Genomic DNA, 12706 nt, shown 5'->3' on the forward strand with positions numbered 1-12706 from the left:
TATTAATATATAGATTTAGGCAAGCCTAAAAGCGGAGCTCCCAGGTTATATGCCCTTTACATCTTTTTTAGAATTGTTTTTGATTCGTGTTATTTTCTTTATATATATTATGTATTGTTTTTCACCATGAACAACAGCACCAAATAAAAGTAAAAATAGTTGATCAATCAAAAGAGGAAAATCATCTAGCAGTTTGTGCATAACCTCCAAAAGGTATATAAACTCTCAAAGAGAAACTAGAACAAAGAAAGCGTTGCTCTAGAAAATATCCATACACCCACCATAACTGGTATGTTATAGCTGTACAAAGCATATAACTAGAAAGTTTTGCATGTAGCTTGTCCCACCCCCTCCCCCCACCCCCCCACCCCCAAACGGGGGCCCTATTGGAACAGTGACAGTATTATTTCCCGATACTAAAAATAACAGCTGTCTGCTAGCAAACCGGAGTAAAAGCCAGCCGCAAGCAAAATAGTGGCATTTATCATTCTGCCAAATAGGTTTCCCCAAAATGATAACACCATTTTTCCTTCATATGAGTCCCTTTGTCCTTGAGGGGCTTCACTTTACTTAATTGCATGTAAACTAAGAAAAATTCTGGAGAGGCAGACATACTGTTTGTTAGTCCTAAACTCAGGTATAGTCTGTATAGATTGTTTGGCAAAAATGTTACCATGCATTTGCTTGTATATTAAACCATGCAAGCATGAGAAAAAAATATGGCTATTAAATTAGTTCTACTGAAACAGAAGGCTTAACAACAAATAACTGATCTGTGAGACACACCCACAAAACAAAACAGCTGTGTTTAATGTTTTATTATTTAATGACTGAGTTTGGTTTTGGTGATGAAGTAAAAATTTGCCTATGAACAACATATATTTCATCAGTTATTATTGTATTGCAACATGTGATATTAAAATTATTTAGAGATTGATGAACTGTGTATCTCATTATCATGATTACTGTTCTTCACAGTGTGGGCACTGGGAATTAAATGTTTGGGTAGGTAAAGCCTGCTGTTGAGCCAAGTGGCTCATCAGGCTGGAGCGTAACCAGGTTTCTGAAGCATTATTAAGCGGCTAGGAGTATTTCTACCCCCCTGGATGGGATGCTAGTCCATTGCAGGGTTAATCCCCCCCCCCCCCAGCAGTAAATAAGCCGGTACCCATTTATACACCTGGGTGAAGAGAAGAACTATGAGAGTAAAGTGTCTTGCCTAAGAACGCAACGTAGTGCCCGGGCCAGGTCTCGAACCCGGACCGCTCGATCCGGAGTCCAGCACAATAACCATTAGGTCACCACACCTCCCACAAATGTTTGGGTAGCCGGATGATTTTTATATTTTTTTTATTTTAGCAATGCGCTCAAATTTTAAATGTTTGACTTTTTATAGCTGTATATTTCATTTTGTGTATATAAGTAATTTTAACCTTTTTAACCATTGTTATTTTTTTGTAAAAACTATATTATTTAACCCTTGGGTTGCAATTTAGTTTTAATAAAGCATCTATCCATCTATCTATCTATATTGTGTTGTCAGAGATCCCTTAAGAAATACGTACATGGTTGAACCTTATCTGGCTCTATTTCATTAACTTTAAAATTACACCTGACTACATAAATTGTATATTTTCACACAGAGTACATAAGTATTAGTTGTACATGCAATGAAGAAATAATATATTCTGATTGTTCATTTATCTCTCTCTGTGTCTGCAACTCTCTGTGGAAATTCTGCTACTCGTGTTAACCCTGAAAAAGGGAAAATAACAGATACCATTTTGTTGATGATCATTGACATCAAATGAATATTTATAATTTTAATTTAATTTATTCAGAACATTATACAGATACATAAAAAAGAGAGTTATTTTTCCAATTTTTGCATGGGCCAGGGAATGTGTTGGGGGATATGTTTAGAACCAAAAAGTCCTTTCAGAGTGAGTGTGTCAGGAAAACCTTTTTTTTACCTACTGAAGACACTAATAGTGCTATCAATAAGACCCGGCACATGGCGAGGCTTTGATGAATGTTTTGGGGTGTGAAACACTGGCTTAATTCAAGAGTTCCCTACAAAATGATGTGTCTTTTAAGACTCTTATATTTATCTCTGACAGGTGCTGTTGAAAGTACTGTGATTAAGTCCAGGAAAGCTTACATATACTCCCTAAAACTTTTATCAGGGATATAGCTAAGAAAACACTAAGCCGGCTCATCAACAAGCCCAGCTGGCTTTTCTGGCCTAAGCAGCTCTAAAATTTTACTAAGTCTTTGTGTTCACGTAAAATTTCAGCTGAGTTTAAGTTCTATTTCTACATTTGCCTGGTACCACAACAAGACAATTTATGTTAAGTTAGGGGTTGAGCTTATTAGCTATTAAGGTTTAAGGTATTAACAAAAGGAATTCAAACACAACAGGTCAATTTGCACTTCTCCCACAAAATCATTACAAGTATTCCGGTATTTTGTCGGGTCAGGTAGCAGATCTTGTTGGGTCTTTGCCCTCATACCCCTCCTCCATGGTGGGGGAGGGGTGCATTGTATGAACAACGAAAACATTTTTCTTGAACAATAAAAACATTTTATGTACATGTGCTGTTACATATAAATTGTGTATATTAAATTCCTCAATTGAACGAGGATTTTAGGGAAACATACAATGTAAACTTACCAAGGGGTTAAAACACATACCATTTTTCACACCCAAAGGTTTTAAACTTGAAAAACAAGTTTCATGCACTAATGTGTCATGGAGCTTCTTTAATATCTAGATAAAGAAAGGTATAAGCTGACACTAATGTTATGATTACCTGCATCACCAATTTCACTAACTGCACCCCTTGACTGTTTTCCCTAGGCCTGCACTTACAACAAAATTTATACATATCAAAAACCTGTAAAATTCTTAACTTGCATCCTGGCAAAAAGTATGGAAATCCTATCATAGCAAGTTTTAGAAAGACAACAGATTTACCAAAATAAATGACAGCTTCGAACTGCATCTTACACTCTCTATAAATACTTCTCACTGAATTGACCTCAAAAAACTTGTTGTACATGTATTATTTACTTTTAATTATATCCTCGAGTCATCGCAGACAGGCCCATTTTGAACTTATTTTTTTCACGATCAAAAACTAATCCTACTTCTCTTGTAGAAAAAAAATTGGCAAAAATATTTGATTTAGTCACTGCTTTAAGTCGGAAAACTTTGAAAGGCTTAAAGAATTGTACGAGTCATGTGCAACTTTCAAGAAAGCAATGCTCATAGCCACAGGGCTAAAAGTACCCTCTGATTGTCTGGGGCAAGTAGATTTTTCTGTCAAGCAATTAATTTTTCATGCCAGTTTGCGTACTAGGTTAAAAGGCCCAGGCAAGTCGTCTAGATGTAAATTATACAGTCACAAGTTTACTAAGAAACACAATCATGCACAGTCCTAGGCAAGCAAAATTTGAGAGCTGCTTGTCAACCACAAGGAAATCTGGAATTTATTTTCTTGCAAGCCCTTATCCTACATTATAACCTCAGGATCAGTTTGGTTGTTATAACTTAAGAAAATTTCATGATCTTTTGCATAACATTTTAGAATCTGTGCTATATTCTTTTATGTATCATATTTATTCGATTAAACGCCACGGCGTCTATTTAATTTTTCGTGATTCGAGTGCGGCGTTTATTAGAGGGAAGCATTTATACGAGGGCGCCGTTCATTTAAAATTCAATTTATTTCTTGTAAACAATAGTATGGTAATTTGGGGAACTGAACACTTTAATTAAAAAAAAAAACAGAAACATGTTTTAGTATATGCCTGAAAAGTCAATTTCAATACCTTAAAACCTTGTTACAATCAAGAAAAATATTTGTTTTGGCCTGCTCAAGCTTGATTATTACTGCATTTGCTTTCCGAGTCTGTTATTCAAATGAATGCCGCATGATCATGATGCGGCGTTTATTCGAGGGCGACGTTTATTAATATTTCTGTTCTAACATGTAGCGCTTATTCGAGGGAGGCGTTTAATCGATTAAATACGGTAAGTTATTAAAAATATGAATAAACTAATCAATTTATTCTGAGAAAGGCTGTTATCAGATAAGAAATACAAAACTTTCACAAAACGTTTTCACTCATAAAATTCATATTATAAAAATTTAAAAATAAGGAAAACTACGCAAAGTTCTCAGTGAAAAATAACAGAGGTCATGGAGAAACTATATTTCGCTAAGACTCTCAGCTAGCAATGTCCCCTATAAAATTATTGCATCTTACTCGACCACATTCTTACAAATTTTCATGTAAATTTTGTTCTCTACTTGTTCTGTACTCTTTCCAACGTTTAAAAGTGGTGTGTTCTTCCTACTTCGGTGATTTAACTACAGAATAAACAAATTAACGCGGATAGGAAAAACCAGAAGTAAGGTATGCTTTGAATATACAATTCGTGTTTAAGACAAAACGAATTTCAGTTCACTAAGTCTATGTCCTTGTTTGACATACCGGTACACGACTGAGAGCTAGAACCCAGCTTCGTTTAAAAATAATCTATTAGGTTGAATGCTGGTTAATCTAAATACCAAAGACTTTTCTAATCTGTTAAAAAATGAACATCAATAGCTCACCTTGTTTTCGTAAAGGAATGTTGTCTTTGACCGTCTTTGCTTCAAACTCACCAAGAAGCTTGGAAGATTTCCATTTCGATCGGCCACAATCTTTACTCCTCTACTAACTATGGTTGTCATCGCGGTTGAAACGAGAAATATATCCAGAAATAATGTATCTGTAATAAACTGTCTTTAAAACTGAGTCCTTCGTGTGCTTTTCAATCGCGGAGTCTTCATGCTTAGTAGTGAACTCATGCGTACGCTTGGTAAATCGGCATGCTGTGAGATTGTTTCCTGACTTTTGACTCTGAACCATATTCAAAATTCTGCTGTTCACCTTACCGTTTCCCGAGAGCTTATCACGTATGAACCAGAACATTTGGCAAATCAATCCATGCACAAGTTTAAAATAAGCTCGCTTAGAAGCTGATAAATCCAGACGAGCCGGACAGCCAACAGCGGACTTCCTCAAGTTAGTCTCCCCTTCATGTAATTCTAACATTGTCAACAAGAGCTAAGAATGATTTTTTCCCTCGCGTTTAAAACTTCCTACTATATAAGCTTAGCTGAGTAGAAATCGTTTTTAAAAAACTTATTTGCTGAGGGCGAGAGGGCCTGATCGGCCTGATAGTAATGATTTTTTCCGCCAAAAGACGCGGGTTGCCACCGGAGCCTGTCTCGTTCCCAGGCCTAATCCGTGCGTATGTACGGACGTACCCGACAACCAAAATTTCTCGGTTCGATAGGATACCATTTGCCCTGTCTGTTCCCTTGTACCCGCATGTTACCTATGGAGCTACGCTACGCGCCTTCGGCGGGTAAGAGCTCCGCTATTATTATTATTATTATTATTATTATTATTATTATTATTATTATTATTATTATTATTATTATTATGTGTAGAGGCTATAACTGTTTGAAACTGATAAACTGACAAGAAGCGAGTAAAAGGCTATCCTTCGCCACATATCAAGTGTCACTCTAACAAAAGTGTGTATCTTCACGGTCTATTCATTGGCTATATTTGGTGCAGAATGTACCTTTGTGATCGTTTAGGGTGCTGCCCTCCGCTAATTCGCTTATACACTTAAGCGCAATGGTGTAAACCTTAATAGTTGATTAATTAATTAACATCAATTAATGTTAATTCATTAATTATAGCGATGAGGGGTGGGGATTACCTGATTGTGTGTTCTTAGTAAAACGGGGAGGCCATCTACGTAACCTTTCAAATGAAGAGCCCCAATATATGTATATATCTGTTTCAGAAAGCGCTATGCTCTCCTTGTGTTACTGGTGTTTCTGGGACAAAATACTTTGCGCTAAACGCATGCGCAGATTACTTTATGTTACACAGGGATTTTGCTATATGTATCTATTCGGAACACCCGCATTAAAACATTATTTAACTACACCGTAGACAATGTAAAATTGTCATGGTCAATTTCCATTTTGTCCAAATTATATTAAATCTCACCATTTCTTTTCCATTTCTATCCAGATAAGTTAACCATTGTTTTCCTTCCTGTGAGTAAGACAACTTAAATTCCTTGACCCACGCCCCTTTACCGTTCACTTCGCCTCCCTGGGTAGCAACGCCACACACTTGATGTAGCTTTCCAAGGTCAACCTGAAGCCATTCGTCGCTTTTGCTAGAAGTCTTCGTACACCATCCATTGTTAAAATAGTCGAGCCGACCACGACTGGGATGATGCCCAGAATCTTTGTAAGAAGAAGCCGTCATCCGTCCATAACCGATGATATACGGACTGGAAACACCAAGATCATTGCTGAAGCAGTTTCCTATGTGTAATTGATAGTCTTAGCTTAGAACTTATTTAGAATGGGTTTTACTGGAGTCTGGTAGGTAGTTCGCATTTAATTTGGTTCTGCATTGTTTTGCTTGGTGATTAGTTCAAGAAACTCGCGCCACTTTCGCATCCAATAAAAGGGAAAACGAAAACCAATCATGACTCTCTCATTGAGATCTTGCTTTACTCCAGATTGAAAAAAACAAAACAAGCAAAAAACATGGCACCACTTCGTCACTCAGATGTTTTACCTTTGTTATTGCTATGGTATATTATGTTAAAAAAATATGTTGTAAAAATTAATAACAAACTAGGTTTGTATGGTGTATTTTGGCTAACATGGATATTGTTATGGAACTTTTTTTTGGTTTTTAGTGCAGAATGCAATTTTGTGATGGTTTGGTGGGCTGTCGTCTGCTAACCCCTAACGCGCTAATGTGTAAACTTTTAATCACCAATTAATTAATTATTCCTTGTGGAGGGGGTGGGGGTGGGGAGCACCTGACCGTACCCCTAGGTAAAACCTGGAGCACATCTACGTTACTTTCATATGAGGATCTCAAACGTATATATTTGTTTCAGAAAACCCTTTGCTCTCCTTGTGGTACTACTCGACGTTCTAGGGCAACGTTCTTTACGCCAAACGCATGCGCAGTTTAGTCTACGTTTTTTGCTGGAACTCTCATGAACATCACTTGTATTGCGTGTTTGTGGTAGGATTCCTGCAGACTTCGTGGCGCCAAGTGAAAACCACAAATTAATTAAATTAGATTTTTAGACTTTCATTGCGTTTTCGTAATTAGGAATGCAAAAACTTGCACCGGGATTTTCGGCGTGAAACTCCTCATAACCAGGAAACAGATATCCTAGCTGTACTGCGTTTTAAAAACCCTTTCGAAAAAGATGTTTTTTGATTAGATTTGTTCTTTAGTTTTTGAGAATCGTCTTTCGTGCAGTTGAAATCGTAACTTAATTAAATTAAACAAATGTCATCGATGTCGCCGTAAAACAAACAAAAAACAAGAGTTTCATGTTACGGCATTTTCAAGGGAAACAAAAGTATTTTGTTACAAACGAACAAAAGTGTCGTGTTACGTTTGCAAAGATTAACGTAAGGAACACCTGGGAAATAATACAAGTAGCCTGTGAACAGTTTTTCCGAAAGTAAAATAAAGCAAATAAACACGAACATATATAAAACATCATACTTTCAATTGTTCCATATTGCATTCTGCACTTACCAAATCATCGAGATTTTTAATACTTGCACCCCAAGGGATAATAAAGAAAACATTCATAATGCCTTTTATCCTGTTTTTCGCCAGCCCGGCCCGATGCTAAACTAAAAAAACTGTCGTTAAAAGAATCTGTTTAAATATTCCAAGTTTTTCTTCTCTAAAAACTCGCTAGTTTCTTTAAAGCATACCTTGTACAGGAGAACCTTGTACAGGAAGAAAAGATTTGAAGAGAAGCGCTGAGACGGAAACTATAAAACAAAGCGGTAAAGAAGTCATATCTCTTCTTCTGCCTCGAATCAACTGTAAGGCTGCAGATTAAAAAGAGAAGGATACTAGTCATCTAGAAAAGTTCGTGGATCTATTTGATTCTGTATTTTACCGTATTTAAATTCCCAAGTAGCCAAACTGAAGCGCAATCTACTGCCTTGATATCCTACGATATCAAGTCACTGACTTGGTACTTTCAATTTATATAGTGATACCGTACGATGAATTGAAAAGAAGTTTTATCAATAATACAGAAACTCGTGATTTGAGATTAGCTGGTGTTCATCTGTCGTAAAAGAAGTAAAATCTTTCCCGCCAAAACTTAACTTGAGCGCGAGAGGTTTGCTGACGAGTACTGAAATATATTCAGACTGAAACAATATAGTCGGCGTTCCCAAATGTTTTCACTTAATTTTGAATTTGCGTACGGTAAATACCTAATTGTACCTTTTTAGCATGCTTCGGCGGCATACAATGTTCGTTTGGTCTCGCCATGGGTATTTTGGCTTGACTGCGTCTCATCAAAATATGAACCATGGCTCGACCAAACTCTCCTTATATGCCACCGAAGCGTACCAAATAAGTACGACTATGATCAAGTATAAGTATTGATAATGTTTTAAAATGATTATAATATTTTTTCGAAAAGGAACACGTTAACTAGCTAAAGATTTCTTCCAGTTTTTAGAGCCCCCTAAATGCCTTTTTGGATTCAGTATTTTAGGGATAATGGGGAGTGATCGAAAAACACGACAACGACGCAACAGCAATTGTCTCTAGACATCAGGAAACAACTGAAGCTTATTTTGTAGAAATAATCCACTTACCCCTTTACTGCGTCCAATCTTCTCTTGCTCAGTCCAAATCAATAATGGGAAATACAATAGTTCTTAAACATTTAATTTATATATCCTCGTTTAGCTATTTAGAAACGAGCTGAATGTACAATCAACACTCTTTACAAATAAAAAGAATAATTTGATTTCAAATCTAGATAATCTGAAACTGATATTTAACAACGATAAAAAGTTACACGCCTTGGGTTTTTTTTTTGCTGCGAAATGTATTTTGTAGTTTTCGTAAAAGAAATTAATCCGCAGGTGAATATGCACTTTCTCCTAGTCTTATAACGGCCATGATTTCTTTCAGTGCCACGGCAATACTGGCATATCCGACCCTTAGTTAGATAACAGTAATGAAAGGAAAAAACGTTTTTAGGGAACAAATTAAATGAACCTTATCAGAAGTTTAATGAATAGAAAAAAGTGATTCGGTTACATCTGCCATTTGTACGAAATAAACTGAAATTGATCATGATTGTTACTGTTTTGACTGTTTTATATATAGGCCGAACAACTATGTATGTTTACAAAAGAAAAAGAACGCAGAGACGCGTACGCGCAATCCAATTAGAGATCACTAGTAATAATAGCTACTAAAAATTTTAGTTTCATTGACTTCAATGGTGTACTAATTGCTGTTTTTATAAGCAGGATACATCCATTGTGTTATTGACGATCATTGTTAATGGCAGATACAACCGTTTGGAAATATTTGTATATCCTCGTTAAGTATACAATACCTAATTAGAAACGAGCTGAATGAATTAATCAACACTCTTAACAAATCAGAGGAATACTTTGATTTCAAAACTAGATAATCTGGAACTAACATTAAAAAGCATGATAACTTGCAAGCGTTGGATTTTCCTTTTGCTGCGAAATGACCTTTGTATTTTCGTGAAATAACTCAATCCGCACTTTGTTTTATCCTACAGTAGGTGCATATTCACTTTTTACTTTTCTATATCTCCTAACGGCAATGATTTCAGTTCGTGCGAATGCTACCAGTATTGGCATCGCCGATCTTTAGTTTAGATAATAGTACAAAAAGGACAAAACGTTTTACGGAACAAATGAACCTTATCAGCACTTTTAAACCGAGAACAGTTATACGGGTAACAACATTCTGCTAAGTGCACGAAATAGGCTCAAATTGATTTCATTAATACTACGAATTCCAATTAAAATCAAATACTTCCATTTTCTAGTGATACTGTTTTGTTTGTTTATATATTTCGGTTACAGCTCTATACATTCAGTGAACAAAAATAAAAAAAAAAACGTGGTGATACTTAATCAGATTCAAATACAGTTCATCAGTAATAACAGCTAGAAATACAAATGATTTTCAATAAGAAAGTTACATTTTACTTCGATAGTGACTGATTGCTGTTTTTAGAAAAAAAAAACAGCGTGTCTTAATTATGATACTGTGAATCATTCTTAATGCTGTTGATGAATGACCTTAATGAGCTAGTTCACTTTTCCAGACCGAAGGTTCCCTAGTGAAACAATTACAATTCCACATCTTTAAAAACTGTGGCTTTGCAATCGGTAAATACTTTTTATTGGAAATGGTTATTATTATTATTATGGAAGTGACAAAAAATAGATTTTGAATCAAAAATTAAATAATCAGAAACTAACGTTTTCCATGCATGGTCATCTAAAAAGGCTGGATTTCTCATTCCAGCGAAATTGAGGTTAAAGGTGTAAATAACGGCTTATGTAGCCCAGAATAAGGTATGCAAGTTGAATACACGCTTTACAATTTCTCGACACCGACATTTTGTACATGTGAATGTAAAAGGCCTTAAAAACAAAACGGGTTTATAAAACAAAATTAGCCTATCAAACCTTTTAACTTGTTTTATTTTATAGGAAAGGTTTATTCCTGATACATGTGAAATACAAAATAAAAATCTTTGCTTCATTATCCCCATCTTAGATATTCCTCATTTCAGAGATTCCACTTTTAAAGACTTCTTGATTTAGAGATTCTCCCATTGAATGATTCCACACTTTTGACATTTCCCATTTTAGATATTCCCTCTTATAGAGATGCTCTCTTTTATTAATTATCTCTTCTAAATTTGCCAGCATACTGGATTTTAGTGCTTTTTATTTACTGGTAGTCAAAAAGAAAAATTCCAGAGAACGCATAAAATATAACATGCTATTAGCACAGGGCAAAAAAAAAGACTGAAAGCGAAAGCGGAGCAACAAGATGACCAGACTTAATGACCATGAAAATTACTGAAAAATAGTGAAATAACAAATGCCTTTCGATGGTTTAACAAATAATACGCGCAAATATTCTGCTCCATTTTTTCCTTGTTGGTATTATAAGTTAAAATAAGATGTATATATTATATGTTATTTTGTCTTGATACCTCAAGCAATCTTTTTTTTTGGCCGAATTATGATAGATGACAAATGAATTACTATAATCAAACTTAGTATATATGCCATATAGATCTGCTATAGATAGAAAATAATTGTCAAACATAAAACGATATTTTTCAGGTTATAAATCATGTTTTGACATAACATATGTCATCCGCAGTTAACTCGAATCTCCCGCCAACTCGAACCAATTTTCGTTTCCCTTCAGGTCATTATTTTTTATCAGGTCATAATTTCACCCTTAATAACGTGAACCATGTCTGTCAATACGTGACAAGTCAAAACAAACAGTGTACTGCTGTCAAAAACATTGAATTTATTTAACAAATAAAGAAGCCTAAGCCATGTTTTATACTGTCATAAAACACGATGGGCATTTGACAACAAGAGGGAAATGTAGAAAACATTCGCCTGCGGCTCATGTTTTCTACATTTCTCAAGTGTTCTCAAATGCCCGGAGTGTTTTATGACAGAATAAAATATGGCTTAGGCTTCTTTATTTACTTTATGGTCATATAGACTTTAGACACCGCGAGTGAAATGTTTAATTAAAAATATGTACAAAAAGAGCGAGTAAACAACATAAAAAGCAGAAAACAGTTTACGGGAAGACCAGAAAACTGACACAATTTCATTCAGTGTTCGACGTAAAATACGGCTAAGCATTTCAGGTAAGTTTGTTACCTCTCAATCTTGATCTTGTCTTTTTGAACTTCACCAACTCTGAGTTCAATTTCGTCTCAGCATAATAAAGTAGTCTCGATGACATCCGTCCCTTGCTTCGTTCGACTCGAACAAGGCGTACACTTTCCAGAAAAGCTATTTGCTTCGGATCTTCCCGTAAACCTTAAAAAAAAAGTATTTTATGAGTCAAATGAGTCAATGAGTCATGAGTCAATGAGTCAAATCTTAAATTAGAGTTATAAATGTGAAAATTGTGCTACCCTTACTAACAAATTAAAGCTAACCGCAAGCAAACCAGTCAGAGAAGAACTAATCGCAAGCAAACCGGAGTGGAACTAACCGCAAGCGAACCGGAGTGGAACTAATCACAAGCAAACGGGAGTGCAACTAACCGCAAGAAAACCAGAGTAGAACTAACCGTATAAGCAATGTGAAGTGCTTGTAAATAAGCTTACATGTATAAAGGGAAACCATGGTTAAATAGATAATATCCCACTTTGTGTAAAAATCATCTTCACTCATTGTGTCAAGACTCATAGACTCATTTGACTCATAAAACAGGGGACCTCTGTCGAGGAAAATATTCGAAAGAAAATTCTCTCGCTCGCTTTCCTTGCATGTTTCATTGAACTAAAGCAGGGAACACCGCGCCACAATTTTTCCCGTCTCCTCATAATTTCACTTCGTTTACATCAAAATGAAATGTCCAGTTGATTTATACTTAAAAAGGAATTTAATAAAACAATTATTCCATTCGCCCTTGTTGGATACGAGTGGTTATAGCCAACGAACAGTCAACGACGCGCGTAGCACTCGAGGAAAGCTGACGAAAAGCAATAAAATATGATTTTTCT

At 35.6% G+C, this 12706-nt stretch overlaps 1 protein-coding gene across 3 annotated transcripts in view; it reads right to left on the minus strand.

Annotated features, from left to right (window-relative positions):
• Positions 1–931: 931 nt before the first annotated feature.
• LOC144650453 (uncharacterized) overlaps positions 932–12706 on the minus strand; it is a 163867-nt gene continuing 152092 nt past the window's right edge. The window contains exons 1-2 of one of the 3 annotated variants that reach the window (XR_013570109.1): positions 4623–5189; positions 932–1755 (exon numbers count right to left, since the gene is read on the minus strand). The gene's annotated coding sequence lies outside the window, so the exon portion shown is untranslated. Of the gene's footprint in view, positions 1756–2813; positions 2853–4622; positions 5190–12706 lie in introns of those variants that run through there. The other 2 variants (XR_013570108.1, XM_078510139.1) reach the window with 2 other exon arrangements.

Source organism: Oculina patagonica, chromosome 4 (assembly GCF_052425735.1).
Source record: "Oculina patagonica isolate OP01 chromosome 4, crgOcupat, whole genome shotgun sequence".
Lineage (NCBI taxonomy): Eukaryota > Metazoa > Cnidaria > Anthozoa > Scleractinia > Oculinidae > Oculina > Oculina patagonica.